Source organism: Hirundo rustica, chromosome 6 (genome assembly GCF_015227805.2).
Source record: "Hirundo rustica isolate bHirRus1 chromosome 6, bHirRus1.pri.v3, whole genome shotgun sequence".
NCBI classification, from domain to species: Eukaryota; Metazoa; Chordata; class Aves; order Passeriformes; family Hirundinidae; genus Hirundo; species Hirundo rustica.
The window spans coordinates 19,854,010-19,867,547 of NC_053455.1; positions in this window are offsets into that span (position 1 = coordinate 19,854,010).

A 13,538-nucleotide genomic window follows, 5' to 3' on the forward strand; every position below is an offset into this window, starting at 1 on the left:
GAAGGTCTCTGAAGAAGCCAAATATAGTTCTCCTGAAGTCCAAGGTTACAGTCTTAATCTTTGTTCTGCTCTCTCCTTACAGGAGTCTGAAATCCAGAAGCTGTATTCTCTGTAGCCAAAGCACTCCCAACCTTCACATCTCCAACCAGACTTTTCTTGTTAGTTAGTATAGGGTCCAACAGCTCACCTTTTCTCATTGGGTCCTCCATCACCTGCATCAGAAAATTAACATCAATGCTTGATCAGTATTAATCATAATTGAAACCAAGTTCCATCACAGTATACAGAATGACTACTAAATCTAGGTTGCTAAAATTTTGAAACCTATACTCAAATAAAAATTTCAGACATCAATATGCTTACTTTCAAAACATTCAAACCATAAAAGTACAATTGTTAACTATGAAAATATACTTAAGATCTATTTTAAGTCGGTTTAATTTAAGAAAGGAGGAAACCTGCAGACCTACTCATTCACAACAGATATTTTATGGTGACATTCTCTGCATTAAATTAAAAAGAAATAAAAAATGTTAATTGGCTTATTGTACTGTTTTGGTGAAAGGAAATTGCCCTCTTTGATCTGCAGCATAATGAGATTTATTTTGAACATCAAAGTAATCTATAAAAACTGAGCAGAGGGATGAACAGCTACATATTTTCATGTCCTCTGAGGAGCAGGGTAGGAATCAGCAATGCAAATGCCATCAAATGAAGGGACAGTCTCAAAAAAGATTAATCTTTGCAGAAAGCAGCTGAACTTTGCATTCTGTCACCAGAGTGCACCGAAAGACCTTGAACCAAGTTTTTTTTTCTCTTACACTTCTATAAATCTGATAGAAATTCATTGACTGTCCTGGACTGCTTCCGAATTCATGTTGGTGAGCACTGGGTCAGAACTTAGTCCCTGATCTTTGGGGTTTTTTTATCTGGCTCTATGATAAACAATTTCAACTGCTACTCCAGGATCTATGTAACAGACTCTCAACACCCTTCACGTATCTGTACCAAAAGAGCCCAGTACTGGGAAACAAACTTATATGAAACTCTTGAGTTTCACACTGTCCTCAGTCTACCCACGCACCTCTCTGCACAGCATTGTCATGGGCTCTTCACAAAGGCTTTATGTCCAGATGTCTTGAGTGTGAGCCTTTTCCATCCAGCCATGGTAAGATGTAGAACCACATGGTACTTCACCAGCAGTGTCATTTCATAAAGTCAAGCTGTTCATTCCACCTACCTGTAAAGGATGCTCTAGGAAAGGAACAAAAGGTAGAGCAACCTTTTCTTCTGACATTTGAGATACTTATTTTATTAAGAAAACAGTTTGTTCTGAATATCAAAATGTGGAGGTTTTAGGTTATATTTCAAATTTATACTGTTATGACATAGTCCTCAGTTTCAAACAGAATAGCATAATGCAGCACTATTTCAATGAACAATTTCTAAAGGAAAAGAATGTTCTTTCTTTTAGATTCAGATGTTCAAATTATCACTATTTAAACTAATTCATGTGCCCTTAATTGAATCTTTTCTGCATGGCAAATGGAGGGAAGTGTTATGTAGCACAGCAGATAAGCTTGAAAATTTGCAGATAAGCTCATCACAAGAGCATGATATTCATATAGAAATATCCTGTGGTTTTTTTTCCTCTTAGGAATTATTTTCAATGGATCCTCTTGTGATTTCAAAAAAGCATCAAGTATCCAATTCCCACAGATAGATAATGCTGAGTGTGCAGCACTTGTGCAAATCAGGCTATTCATATGAATCCCTAAAAATAAAATGCTGCATGGCGGAAATGCTTGGTGTTGTTTTTTTGGGAGGGGGAAGTAATTTGGTTTTTTAATCTCTGTAAAATACCATAGCAAAATGTCTTTGAGGTAGAAATAGATCAAAAGATTACAAAAAAAAGGTCACTCACAAGAGAAACTTCACAGAAGTGAGTCAATTTTTAATAATTTCAATGAGGGGGAAAGGCATGTGACATTGTAAATATATAATACTAAAAATAATGTTAAAAAATTCCATGTTGATATTTTTAGGAAAAGAATTTTCTAATATCCACACTGATATGACTGTTTTCCAGATTGTTATAAATTTTTAGACATCAAAATTTATTACTTCTGTTTTACTGAAAGAAAATATTTAACTTATCTAGTTTTTAAAATACTTTTGTTTTAAAGGAACTATCAGTGCAGTGTTCCTCACCCCCTTCCCCTTTCTTTCTCTTTCCTCCTATCTCCTCTGCCTCCCCCTTCTCCTGTCATTTCCACAGAAAGAAAACTGGTTTCCTTCAAGCTCTGTTTTGAATCACATGAATTTTAAAATCAAACTGAAATAATTTATATATACAAACACAGCATAGAAATGTTGCAAAACTTGGATTTTGATAGCATTTTGAAAAAATATAGAGCTCATTTTTGCTAAAAGGGTACAATATTTATGTGGTTGTTTATGTTCTCAGATTTGATCTGTCATTAATTTTATTAGCATAGGCACCTAGTAAAAGTTTATTTACTAAGTTGAAAACATCTTGTAAAATTAAACATATTAAATTATTTATATAGTAACAGTAACATTTAGAACTGAGAAAAAAAATGGAATGGAGGCAGCTCACAGGACAAGCTGTCTTGGTTTGAAAAGACAGGTGTCTGCTAAGGAGAGGCAGGCCTCTCTAGGAAATAAGGAATTCAAATCCTTCCCTCCGTGTTATTATAATTTGGAAGATTAAAAAAACTTTTCAGTCAGAGCTATGGGGAAAAGGAATAACAGTCCTTTACTAGTAAATATAACAGGACAGACAAAAAAAACAACAGCAATTACAATAATAGTAGAACAGAACCAAGAACCCCGAGGGCAAACGGTGGAAGCTCCGGCGCTGATGGCTGGAAGCCGGGCGCGGTGGACTGTCCTCGGCAGGCAGGGGGTGTCCTCGGCAGGCAGAGGTGGCAGTGCCGGAGAAGCCGCAGCGGCTGGACCCGGGCTGACCCAAAATCCAGCAGGACAGCGAAGAAACTCTGAATTCCTGGGCGCTCCAACAGATGGTAGAATTCCCAGGACCAGACTCCTCCGTTAACCGTGGACTCCAGGCAACCAGCAGTCGCCCGAGCTGTGCTCCCCGGAAGACTGAGAGCCGTGACCTCCACCCTCAGCTCTCCCCGGAGCTTTCTCCCTCCCCCAAAACTAAGTGATCAGCTTCTTTTGTCCAGGTTAAGCACTGTATAACTACCAGCATTTAGTCTCCTAGCAACTTGCGGGGGGGGGGGGGGGGGGGAGGGGCGTGGAATTTCTACAGGAAACTTAACCCTCAACACAAGCTTATCTTGGGAAAAAAAAAAAAAAAAAAAAAATCCCTTCAGGAACACTTATTTGAATAAAATACTAATGTAGCCCTAATTTATTCATTTGTTTTTTAAGTCAGGGTTAACTACAAGCATGATTTGTGATTACCATGGTGGAAATACTTATAATGACCCATCTAAATACCTAATAAGAACTTAACACCAGTTCCAATTCAATATAAGTCTTAACTGGAATTACAGATGGGTTTGTCAAAATTCATACATGGAACTAAGTCCAAATTTTAACATTTTCATCATTGTGCATTCATTACTTAATTAGAGGACAATTATAGGTTACCATAAAAACTAGTACTAAATGACAGCCAACAGATTTTATGTCAAGAATGAGTGGTGGTTACTTTTAAGTGTTCTTATACTTACAATGACTGCTTTCAGCTGCCATATATTAACCTCTGGCTCTGTCAATCTACCACCCACATCACCCACTTCATGACCCAGCAGTGGGATGCTTAATGCCGTTATTCTATGTCTTGATAAACCCCCCACTTCTCTGCAGGTCCATAATGATCCTATTCTAATTATCTTGACTAATATCTAATTAATCTTGACTACTTAATGAGGCTGCTGGCTTTCAGACTGCACTCTCTCTTTTGTTCCAACTTCAAAAGACATGTATCAATGAAAAAGTTAGCAGTAGAAAACCCAAGAATAGTTCTTTTATAACTACAGTTGAATTACACTGAATATTTGCCCTTGTGAACTGTCATGGCCTTCACATCTGATTCATACATAGGCAATTCCCCCATTTAAAAATTCATTTTCTTGCAATTTTTCCCATCATAGTAACCACTAAAGAGAAATTAAGAAATTAATAAGTTAAGGTAATAATCATTTTTAACAATCTTGTGTCTTGAGGAAGTAAAGTAAAAGAACTTCTGAAGTCACTGAGATAGTCAAGGGATCTCATAGAGGTACAATCTCACCTGCATTACAGTGGCTAACCATCATTTGTAAATTCTAAAGATTCACACAGGAGTTTTTGATAGCTGCAAAATGAAGAGTTGCTTGCATATATGATTTTTGAACTAGATCCTGGTAATCATTATGAAGAATTTTCCAGCAACAGTTGTTCTTGTTATGTTTTATGTACCATAACAACAAATAGCTTCTAGATGAAAGTCTGTTTACATGGCTGCAGGTACTCAGTGATGATAAAGAACAATTAGATTAAGAAGATGAGATAGCTTTAGAAACTATAATGTCCTTTAACCTTTGCACAGAGGGACAGTGTTGTCTTTGCAAATTTTTATGTGCTCATGGGGAAACTTTCAGTTTGCCAAAAAGCATTCTGTGACTTTAGGCTTTTTGTCAAGTCTCAAAACAGGAATCTATATTAAAATTACTCTGTGGAAATAATTATTAAAATTTTATGGAAACAAGATACTTCTTATAAAAAAAAGTAATAAAATGGTGCTATAATCATCTTCTCTTCATTGTCACAGGTGAAGGGTTGGGTAATAAAAGAGAAAATGTGAGCATACATTGGGGATATTTTTCAGTGGAAAGTCTATTGAAGACTGGTGAACCATATTTTTAATAAGAATGGTATATAAAATATATTCTTATTTTTAAATTAACTACTTATGAATACTAGTAAATTATGTTTGTTATATATCTTAGAGCAATATATTCCCGTTAGCAGGGAAATTCACTTTGGTGAATGTTGCTTACGGAAGTTTCTATTGAAGTCACATGGTGCAGAATTAGATCACTGGTGTTTTATTATGTGGTACTTTAATATTATTTTTTTATCCATGGGATGGGAAGCTGATGGCAATGGGCTTTTAAGTATTACCTTAGAGCCAGAAAGGCAAAATGAAGACACATGCAAATGGATTGCTGAAAGGATTTCAATTAGGATTTCAATCTTTTCATTTGAATATTTGAATTCTTTTCTTGTTAAAATCAGTTTGCATCTAGAACCAGAGAAATTTCAAACTGAGCATGTATTCACTAATAGCATTTTCTTACCATCTTATTAATTTACTGATTTGTTACTCCATTAATCCCCCATAATATCTCTTCCTAAAATCATCTGGGAAAATTAACAAAGGTATGTCACAGGTTTCTTGGGTCTGGCTGGGACAGAGTTAATTTTATGCATAGCAGCCTGTATGGACCTGTGTTTTGGATTTGTGACTGAAATAATGACCACACCAGCATTTTGATTCTTGCTGAGCAGTTCTCACACAGCATCAAGGCTTTATCTTTTTCCTACTCTACTCCATCTAGTGAATAGAGTAGCAGGGAGCAAGCATTTGTTTGCGGCACAGCCTTGACAGCTGATGTAAATTGGTCAGAGGTATATTCTCTGGCATGTAACCTTATGCACAGTAATAAAAGTCAAGCAAGAGGGGTTTAGGGAATTCAGATTTTGCCTGGAGACTGGCTGATCATTGGTCTTGCAATCAGTGACAGCCTTTGCATCATTTGCTTATATGCTTGGGTATTTTTTTTTCCTCTTTCCTCTGCTATTTAAACTGCCTTTATCTCAACCCAGGAATTTTTCTCACATTTCTTCTTCCTATTCATTCTCCCATGCTGTTGTGTGTGGGAGAGAGTTAAGTAAGGAGCTGTGCAGTGCTTAAATGCTACCTGAGGTCAACTGTACAGGGAGTATTTCTGAATACCCTTATAATTTTTTAAAATAATTTTATCAATTTGCAAAATGAGCATTAAATCCTCATTCAGAGTATGATATATCTATTGAATTCATGATGAAACTCCAATTAACTTCTGATCAAACAGTTCCTGAGAAAGTGGACCTGAAGGACCTAGTCTTGAAGGAAATATTCCTTTCATCTTCTCATTAAAGGAACAGCTAGAATGAGGTAAGTAGAAGTTAGGTGTTTTCCCTTGGCTATTGTACCTGAGAAGATAGATGCCTGTAGGCCAAGGAGATAGTTCACCTTTTCTGAAAACTATTATCAATTCTAAAGACTTGGAGCAATCTTAAAAGCTAAGTTAAATTGAATCTAGATCTTCGGTAGCTAATTCTATCAGGGCGATTATTACATGCAACTTTTTAGCTACAAAATATCAGAGCACAGAGAGGCCCTGTTTCAATTTCTTATTGAATGTAAGGTAGTTCCGCAGTCCACACTGGCGCTGGCATTGGAGATGTTAGGTTTGAGGTAAGAGGTAGGCATGAAAAGAGTCAGGCATATATCCACGTGCGTTGTGGGTATTATGCACTTCTCCCAGCTCTCCTATTTCAACTGCAATTTAAGAGTGAAGCTGGGCAAACAAGTGAAAAGAAGACCCAGGAGACCAAAAAAAGTGGAAGCTGGTAGATGTTTTGGCTAATCTAAACACTTGAGAAAAAGCAAATTACTGAGAATTAAATGCCTGTTGAAAGGGAATGACAAAAACTACGTTATTTACTTTTGTGATTAACTGTGCCCTTGCTATTCAGTGGCCTTCTGTGAAACAATCCGAAAAATGTTCCCAAACTGCTAAATACTTGCAAAGGGTTTGAAACCATGAAAAATAAGAAGGTTTTTGTGTTTGTCATTCTCTGATTATCAATACTAGTTTAAAATATCACATAAAACCTCTCAGGAGAGAGGTGGGTTTTTTTGGTTTTTGGGGTTTTTTTTTTTTTTTTTTTATTTTGTTGTAGTTGGTGTTTTTTTTGGGTTTTTGTGGGTTTTGTTTGTTTGGGGGTTTGGGGTGGGTGTTTTTGTTTTGTTTTTGGTTTTGTTTGGTTTTGGTTTTTGTTTTTTAATATGGAATGCATATTGCATCCCATTAGATATGTATCTCTACTCAGTTTGTCAAAATGGACATTTCAAACTGGCTGCCAAGATAAAGGTGTCCTCGTAACTGTGGGCAACTCTCTGAGAATCAGAGAGCTGCTCTTATAGAAACTCAAACATAATTGAGACATTTAAGCTGCTCCAGTGCAAGAAATCATCTCTCTACATCTGTGCTTCCTGGAACTTTAAACACCAGGGACTTCACTGTAATTTGCCTAATACCATGTTCCTGTCAGTAATGACGTCTAAGAATTACCCTGTTAATCTGTCCAATGTCAATTTCACAGACAGTGGTCATCAGAACTCTATTAAATTTCTCCAGGTAAATTCACTTTGCAGGAAGATCCTACATCAAATAGACATTTGTGTGAGCAGGAACTGCACTCAGCTAGGGAGCTCTTCTGGGGCAAGTGGCACAGCACCTTCCCTACAGCCATGTTCCTCTGCCACACAGACTGTGAGTGAACTGAAGGACCTGAGTGATGGCTCTGCACTCTTTCTCAGGCAAAGCTGTGCTGAAACCAGTTATGCCATAAGGCAAGAGTTGTTAGACAATGCCGAGATCAGTGCTCACAGAATGAGCTCTGGTTCTGAAAACTAGACCTAGTGAATCCAGGAGGATATACTAAAGAGGTAGGACTACATTCTAGATGCCCAAGGCTGTGTCTGGGGTTTTTTTAGCAATGATTACACAACCCTGAAAACAAACAAATAGATTCCCTGTTGCCAGTAGCTACTAACCTGCTTGCTGGTTTTATGAAAACTCAGCTACAGACAACAAAACTATACAGAATCTTTCTGGTTTCACAGAAATAAAAATGTCAACTCCTTGCTCTCTGACAGGTATCATATAGAGAGTACAAATATTTCTATACCCGAAGTGGGAGCAGTGATTTGAAAAACTCAAAAATTATGATAAAAGAATGTTTTCTACCTGTTCTTTTTCAGTCTTCAAAATTGTGTATCTTTCACATAGTTCGCTCTGTCAAGAGAAATACAAATGGTTCTGCTCATAAAAAAACCAAAAAACTGTACTATTTATTTTACCATCTGCCATTCCTTCAAACTTTTCTTCCTTGTTTTGCTTGGAGGATCTACTCGTGGTTCAATGCAAGAACCAGGATTTCACTGTGTGTTTCAGAAATTGCATATTGTTTTCTATATTGACACAAGCATTAGTGGTCTATGCATGCAGCAGAAGAACCAGAGAAGTCTTTAACTTTTAAAAATACGCAATTTAATAATAAAAAATGCTGTTGAAAAATATATTGTCTTCTAACACAGTTTGAAAGGTCCTTTGTTATTTAAACTGTGACATATCATGTAATTTCTCACCTCCTCATAGCAAAATGGGCACAATTAATTTTGTTTAACATAGAGCTTATAGGAGGGAGAGAAAATGTTTTTATTTTGTTAAAACCATCACCATTTTTCACAATGTATTATTCCACGTGTTATTGTGAGGGGATGCAAAACAAAATGGAGCTTCAATTTAAAATTAAGTTTTTAGCTAAATTACAAAATAAAGTAGACAGTCAGTAGTAACTGTAGTCAGTAGTTAGTAATCAGATGACAATCTCTGATTGTGCATAAATCCTATAATTAAAAAAAATCTGAAAAGGCAAAAATGCTAAAGAAGAGATAATAAAATCACTGAAGAAAAGTTTGTTTTCTGTACGTTTCAGTAACTTCTTCAAGTGACTGAACTTTTGTGCTTGTTATCTGAATCCTGAAAGGGAATGAAAGATTTAGGAAAAACATTGATTCATACTGACAGTGATAATCAAAGTATTGATGCAAAAACTGTCATGATTGTGCACCTGAAGGACTCACTCATAAAACAGAATCTCAAGGAAGTAATTTGTCTACAATTTTTAAAGAGGTGAGAAATTGGCCTGCAGGATTTGTGAGGTAGATGATGGAAATAACTAACACAGATAGTTGCTTGAAGGGTTGAGGATAATGGTTGCAGGAAATTTGCCCTCTGGAACTGAACCAGTATTTTGACAAAAGCCAAAATTACGAGAAAAAAAGAGGGATGAAAAATCTACAAATCCTGCAGACACCAGCCAATATGCAAGAAGTCAGTGTCTAACTACTAGAGTACAAGACAAATGAGATTAGTACACAATACAGACATATCATCATTGTCAGCTGTCTTGCCTGAGAAGACTCAGTGATCTGAGTCTGTAGACCTAAGGGCGCAAATCACTCACATGCTTAACAGAATCACCTATTCACGTCCTTTGGGATGTGATCACGCCCTACTATTTCCTCCATATTAAAATTACTGAGAACTTCTTTATTTGAATTTCTTGTTTAAGAGCAAAGATGTTATTTTCCATTTACTTGGTCAGATTCCAGTTTGTTTCATAAAAATTTTCCTTTCAATATCATTATATACAATATTTCCATTATTTTTGCTCTGATTTACGGTATATTGCTGCATCCCTCTAGCTACTGCTATTTTCTACCCACAAGGGATATTCTGGTGGAGGGTTGAGATCACATTCACCACAATGGGTTTGCTTCATCAGAAAAAAAATGTTTGGCTATTAAGTGTTCTATGTATATGCATAATCAGTTGTCATTAAAGTCCATTTTAAAACTATCAGATTTTTTTAATTAGTCTGCCCTTTTAAAGTACTGTAAATAATTAGTTCTGTATATAAAGAACACTCAACACAAATATCCTCATTTATTTGCTGTCTTTTATTTCAATGACAGCTCATAACAAATCTCTCTTTGTTATACAGGGAAGATTTTGAGCAATTAGAAATAGTAAGAAAAATTAGTTGACTGGCATGAACGGGGCAATGAACAAGCATCAGCTACATAGTACCAGCATAAGCACTCAACTTGACAGTATCAGTTTGCTGTCAGTCACATAAATAAACTGAAACGTTATTGCACTTGTATTTGCACAGAGGCATTTTTATTAATGCTAGTACCAGTCCTCTGTTTTAGATCTGAAAGACAGAGTGGTGAAGGGAGACCTGACAACTTCATCTCACATCAGCAACCAGGCAGCAGCCTGAGCCCCAGCTGCTGTGGGAAAGAGGATAGATTGGTAGTTTGTGAGGTTATATACTGCATTTTTTTCATTAAACTAATAAATGAATGCCTGGATACAGGCCATTCCATGAATATTACTTAGCTTTTTTCCCCCAACATTATACTGGTTTTTGTAAGATTTGTCTTTTCCTACCCATAGTCATTCAGAATACCTTCCAGTTTTCCTGCTGGAGGAGTTAACATGTCACTAGTTTAGCTTTCTCTCCATTCAAATTGTGATGCTGGAGCACAAACAGTAGTTATGTGCATCTTAATCAAGGTACTCTGATAATGTTTAAAAAAAAAAAAAAAATGTGCTCTGTCTGAGCACACAAAAACATGCATCACTGTATATGTGGCCATGAAAATAAGTGCAAAACTTTACCATAAATTATTCAGAAGTATCACATCAAGGGAAATATGCAAACACTGAATTGACTTTGTTATTGACACATGTTTGCAAAGCCTTTTCTGTAAAGTTCTTTGAAAGGCAAATGAGATAGCTCTACTCAATACCAAAATAAACCAAACTCTTAGTTCTTGTATTGGATACAGTGAGAACATGGCTGTCTTCCCAGTCCCTTCACAGCTTTTCCAGCTGTGAATCAGGTTTGTTATAACCTGTCTACCCAGGGTGAAAAAGCCCAGATCTACCCTGTAAAACAGTTATTTTCCACTGAGAAATGTTGAATTTTTACTTCTGTGTTTGTCACAAGGGAGGAAACAGATGAAGTGATTCACTGCTCTGCAGACTTAAAACAGGTTTGCCTAACAAAACATGTATTTTACTGAATGTGCAACTGAAACGTACTTCAGACCGCTAGTTGCAAGAGGTGAATGAAGGGATGAGATGCAGTTCTCTATCAAAACACAGCTTTATTTTTATTCAACCAGAATCTCCACAATCTTAGGCTGGGAATGGATGTATCATCCCAGAAGTGTCCTCCTAATACTCTTAAAGGTATACAGCTAATATTGCATGAAGTTTAGATACATGACTAAGGATAGTACCCTGAGAAAGATATTATTAGCCTCTGTCGATCTAGTTAGCTATGGTTATTTATATTTTAGTCTTAGATACATTTATTCAAAATTTATCAGCAATCTGTCACAATAAAAGAGAGAGATTTTATTTTTTGAGGGTGTTAAAAATAAGAAGGGATTTTGTAAAAAACTATGGATTGATTCTGACTCCATGTCAAACTGCACAGACAACATCTATTTTGATGAAGCAAATTCGAAGTCAGAATGTAAGAAAGAAGAGTAAGAGCTAAGTATGTAGGACAGAATGTCCCATCCTTGCAAGCATCTGAAAAATTACAATATGCTATAAAGGCTTTTTTATAACTGAAAACCATTCAAGACCAAAAATTAATTTGAAGGGGACAGATTACATGCAACATACATTTGAAAAATCTGGTGTAATGCCTTCTTTTCTTCAACCCTCCACCACAGCTAGATGTTTTGAGGAGTTGTGATACCTCCCCTTCCAGACTAAATGGAAAAATTAGAGATGTTTCCCGCCAAGAGGTAAAAAGAGATAAACCTGAACATGTAAGGCAAAGTTAGAGATTTTGTTTTCGAAAGGCAAAGTTAATAGTTGGAAGCTTGATGTTGAAAATAACATGTTTTCCAACCTAATAGACAAATGTAAAAAGATCAAGCTATAAACATACAAATGCAGATGAGACAATATTTTCACATGTAGGAAGAAAATTGAGTCACCAATAAAATTTGAAAGAATTGTAGGGAATTTTCTTGTACTGAATACTTTAAGAAAAAACAATGCTTTATAATTTTTCTAGAAGGAAATAGCTATTGCTCAACTCCAGCTATTAGACTTACAGCAAGTATCAGTAGCCCATTAGTAGCCCTGCTTGAATTTCAAGCAAGCTAAGCTATGAGTCTAGTCATCCCCTTTGATGCTTTTAATACTGTCAAAGTGCTGAATTTCTTCCTTGGCTTTGCAAGTTTTTTATTAAAATTTGTATCAGTGATATGGATAAATCCTTAAGATAATTTTTTTATGATGAGGTGAAAATATCTCAAAGTAATTAATCTCTTATTTTTATGACTGATTTTGTGCTATTTTTAGTAAGAAATTTATAATAATTTTCCACAGACAGGACAACACTGTCTTAATTATCTTTGTATTCAAGGTGTACAGATCAATATTCAGAATATTGTGAATATTTCTTATGTTTCTGATACATTAAAATAATTTTAATCCAATTTCACAAACATTACATTCTCATATCAATTAATTGCTCTTCACAAGATTCAGTTATAAAACTTCATTCCCACAAAAACTGCTATACTATTAATGAATAATATTAATTATTATTTGAGTGACTCCTCACTGCTAAGTTAAAAAAACCCCAACTTGTATAGATCACTTATTTTGTTGTTGTTGCTACAACAGGTTGAAAGTTACTTGAAATAAATATTACAGGAAAGATGTGGACCTGTACAGCTAATTCTCAGTTTTAAAATGCATTGGCTGAGTGGATAGCTGCTGCCAGATAAGAGCAAAGGAAAAGATTTGGTGCTAATAATGTCTAAAGTCTAAAGACAAAGCCCCTTTTATAAGCTTTAAGGTGTAATGTGAAGTAATCTGAGCAGAAACCAAGGACTTGTCATTTGTTTTTTTACTTTGAACAGATTGACAATACACATCAAACATCATCAATCCAGCTACAGCAACAGAAAAACTTAAAGCAGAAGAGGTCACAAGTTAGACAAAAATAAAAGAAATCTTAGGTAGTCCCTGACAGTGTAATTCACATCTAAAACGACATTTGGGGCACGAGAAAATATCTGAATACATCAATGCAAGCAAAATCTTTCAATTAACAAGGAATTACTCTGGTTCTAATTACACATCAAAGTTCATTACTCTTTACGTTACTGAAAAAATGTAGTACATAGAAATTTAAGTGAACCTAAAGTTTTCTTGAATGCAGAAATATAAACATATTTTCCATTATTAGGTTACTAATATTAGCTGCAATGAGATTGAGCCCAAAAGCATTTCTTTTTAATACTTGGCAATGCATTTTAGACATTTAGTGAAAGGAATAATACCTAAAATACATGCCTAAAGTACAGTGATACTTAGCTGTAAGAATAAATATCAAGAAAAGTTGTGGGGTTTTTCCTTTATGAATACATCTGATTGAAAAAGTATTCGCAGACAGCATTATTGTGAGCAATCACACTCCGTTTACCTGACAGTGTACAAGTTTAGATGGTGAAAATTATTTTATTGTCGGTTTTGGAGTTGTCTGTTTCTTTTATGAGAACAGAATATGTCACAAAAGCATTGGAGTCTAGCTGTCATCTGACTCGATCAGAAAGAAGC